At 32.5% G+C, this 4,044-nt stretch overlaps 1 long non-coding RNA gene across 2 annotated transcripts; it reads left to right on the top strand.

Annotated features, from left to right (window-relative positions):
- Positions 1–2,026: 2,026 nt before the first annotated feature.
- On the top strand, positions 2,027–3,380 carry LOC125223838 (uncharacterized). 2 transcript variants are annotated; one of them, XR_007176790.2, is made up of 3 exons: positions 2,039–2,529; positions 2,606–2,695; positions 3,036–3,380. It is a non-coding gene; the product is annotated as an uncharacterized LOC125223838 (long non-coding RNA). The 2 variants fall into 2 exon arrangements; XR_007176789.2 differs by having other exon boundaries at positions 2,027–2,529; positions 2,606–3,380.
- Positions 3,381–4,044: the final 664 nt, after the last annotated feature.

The following is a 4,044-nucleotide window of genomic DNA, read 5'->3' as shown; positions in this document are numbered from 1 at the left end:
ATGATTTTTAAACCTGGCTTATAGAATAAAAACCTATATACACTATAAACCTAAAGAATAAAACTAAAATATAGAGTAGTACTTTATTAAAAATAAGTAAAATAATATATATAGGTACTTTTTAATAGGCCATTTCAACTCAATTCAAAATTATTGAATTTCTAACGTGTCAATCTAATAAGGATACAAAGCCAATAAGGCTTGTCTAAACTAATTTATTGCGTACATGTTTGTGTTGGATTTTCGTGTTGTGACGAAAATCACTAGCCCTAAGTTCATATGTCCTTAAACAATAGTTTGTTTTTACATTATGGTGTGACCCACAAAATGAATCCACTTTCATTTTGGTAACTTTTCTTTCTTACGAGGCGGACTTCATTCTTATCAACAATACTTCGATCATTTTTTATTTCTATTATTCCTATTTACTAATTTTTGCATTAAATCCTAAACCGTCACTAAAATCTCATTTTTATGGGACCGATGCGGTACTTATCAGTTAACGTGATTATTTTTCATAAGATGTTTTTGTAGTATTAGTATTACTACTACTCCGAGATTATATGTTGGTTTAAGTTTTGATTCCGAGATTATTATTATGGAGTAATTTGTTGGACGAATATAATCTAAGGTTGAAAACGAGAATTATGGATATTGATCAAGGTTATCTAATTAGTATTATGTATGTTGAGAATCGAATAATTTAATTTGATTTACTCTGTAATTTTGTAGTACTCCTATTATTTTGGCGTCTGGTTCTGAATTAAATTTGGTTTGCATAAAAGAAGAAGATAATTGGTTAATGCAAAGTCAAAATGCTCCACTTGTGAATGGTGATATTATAATTTTGGAAATATAAAGGTGGAATGCTGATTTGGATGTCATAATGCCTATAATTCAATGTGGCCTTTCATTTTCAATTTTATCAATTTCATTATGGCTCTGCTCTATTGCCCAACATCATCAATCATCATCACACGCATAGTATATACATTAGATATATGTGAGTGTAACTTAAATCAAAATCAATAAATATAATGATTAAATAAGTTGACAAATATTTAAGTCATACGTTGCTATTCAGCGTTGGTGCATGCTAAGTGCTAACCTCTTTTTAATTATTGTCATCAAAATTTGTTAATGAATTTTAAGAAAGGTACATATACGCATCTAATAGGGAGGATTGAGGAAATCTGTATAAGTGTGGATATCTAAGAAAATGTCTCATTTTATATTATTATAATATCAAGAAATGTTTACAAAATAAAACTAAATTTTTATCGATTAATCCTTATTTAAAAATGTAGATTCAAATTTAATTTGTTCCCTTATTAATAAATAAATAAAATAACTATTACCCTGCCTTTTGCAATTTATCACCATGCGCGTGTGTATATATAGTTGTATTTTGTCATTTTGAAAATTTTCAAAGGTTCTAAAATTGTTTGACTTCAAATTCCGACCAATTTAATTAATTCAAAGAGACAATGCTTAGCCAAATTCTAGAATACACCCTTTTCCAGCCTTACTTGTAACTGAAATATGAAGTTTCGTTATTAGTCAAGTTGTCTTTTCATTGTGAAGAAGTAGTATATATATGTGGTAAACTGGTAATTAATATAACCCACTTAGTTTAAAGAAATAATTAATTAATTAACATAAAGTAAAAGGTAACATAATCCTCCTTTGCATATATTATTATGTTCCCCTATTTCCATGTACCACTTACAAACATATTCACAACATGGTTAAGTTAGATCAAATGATTCAAATCACATATGTAATAAACCTTGTTCAAATATTTAGTGATTGTCTATATTATGATATGCGGCTATGTTAGGTTTAACTCGATCTTTTTAATAGTATATTATTTTCATTATTACATAAATCAAAAACTGCTACATGGAATGAGGGCTCCGTGTCTGATACGTGTTTGATGAATAAATGGTAACTTAAATTTGTGGCATTGAAAAGTCAGCCACTTCAATTGGTTTTATATTTTGAAAATTTAAAACATATACTAAAAATAGCTCTTCATTTTTTTATTTTTCATTTTAATCATCAGTGCTCATCTAAACATTTTCTTATACGTTCTGCCGTTCTGGGCCCAAATTACTATTGAAAGTTGTGGAGTTTTTTCAGTGTCAACGTTATCGGAGTTATTACGATAAGGGCTCGTTTGATTGCCCTGATAGGGTAAGATAAGCCCTCCTATCTAGGGCTTATCTCGTTTGTGATTGCCCTGACAGTAATGCACGACGACCCGGGATACAACCCCAACCCGAGAGAAATTAAGATACCACGCAATGTTTCCTGTATATGCGTATCAGGGTCTTCCCCCCTGATAAGCTTGTATGCTATCGATCCTGATAGTTGGAATTGCACTGATTGCCTAAAAAACCCCTTTCCCTCTCGTGAATTCAAAGTTGTAGGAATAAATTTTATGAGCGGTCGAGGATATATGCGGCGGAAATTTTAATCGACTGATAATCGTGTTCACCGATTCCTTCATCCGCCCCATTCCAGTTTGTAAGTCTTAATTTTTTTTTTCCAATTTTGGATGATAATTACCGGCTTGCCGGTATTAACCACCATAATTTCGCAGCGGCTCCAAATTTGCTGTTTGCGCATTATACAATTGGGTATCTCTAATTTCACGCAGTTGTCGATGGCTAATGAAGAAAGTTCCCGAACGGTATGCTAAAACTTTGCAACAGAATCAAGTGTCCACTGATTGCAATTGAAATTGTCGATTGACCAATTTCACTTGCCTATTGCACATATTCATGATTGAATTATTTCAATTGTCGATTTCCATTGAATTTGATAGTTAAATTTGGTTAAAGTCAGTGAATTAGATTGTTAAATTTGACTCCTTAAAAGTATGGGTCTAATTCAGGATTGATTTAATTGAACACGTCTTTGTAGTTGAGGTTTTGGTTTTGTTTTGGTTTTTGTTGCTGAGTTACTACATTAGGTTTTGAGCTATTTTCAAATTGGATTGTGAGGTATCTGCATATGGAATGCATTTTCAGGTTGCATGTCCGAATAATGACTTGACAACCGTGTTGCTCTTGCTTGAGGAAATAATTCGGAACTACCAAACTAACTTGTTACACATCTCGTTTATGATCACAATGTTATGCCCACAAAACCGCAAGCGTAAACGTTGGGATCGTCTAGGTCAGTCTGTGGTTTTAGACTCTATTCCGGCTCATGTTCGTCATCTGGATAGACTATTTCGAGAATCAGATAGGACATGTGTGTATAACTTAAGAATGGACAAAAACCATCATACATTGTGGCTTGAAACAAGGGCGTTGTATGCAATTACATACCTGATGTCTTATAATTTAGTGGTAAAAAGTTTCCCAGTTGAATTTGCAGAATTGTGTTTGTGTTGCAGCATTTAGCCTTCCTCGGCGAAGAGCAAAAAAGACTGGCGCGAGAATAAAAATTTGGGCGCCTTTTATGATTTGTTATGGATGGTGTTAGGTTTTGAAGGACAAAATTGGATATATACAAATTGTATGAGGGCAAATATGGCAAACATGTTTCTTATCATTAGTTTCCATATGGCAAATCAAAGACAGTATAAGCTATCATAAGAACTATATCAGGGCAAACAAACGTCGGAGTAAGATACGGACTATCAGCTATATCAAGCAAACCCCATTACACCTACCCTATCTCATCAACCCATATCATGCCAATCAAACGCGCCCTAATAATATTAGGGGTCAGTGAGAGGGAGGTTAATGGAAGAGATATAATAAGAGAATTAATATGCAATAGAAATATGAGATATTTCAATGCTAAATATTAGAAATGGGTCACTCACCCCTTAAAATGCCTTATAAGGGGGAGGGTTATCCACAGTGGCGGACGCAGGATTTTGACGTTGGGGTCCAATTTATTGATAACAATTGTAGGATATTTTTTTTATGCTAGCATAGCCGACAATTGCGAGAAAAATGAGTAATGAGATATAAATAATTAAATAATACCAAAACTAGAAATATATATATTTTTAATGGAGTATAA

This window comes from Salvia hispanica, chromosome 1, assembly GCF_029641045.1.
Source record: "Salvia hispanica isolate PSC_SH4W2 chromosome 1, Shi_PSC_v1, whole genome shotgun sequence".
Classification (NCBI taxonomy): Eukaryota; Viridiplantae; Streptophyta; class Magnoliopsida; order Lamiales; family Lamiaceae; genus Salvia; species Salvia hispanica.
This window is presented reverse-complemented; position numbering and strand designations above follow the sequence as displayed.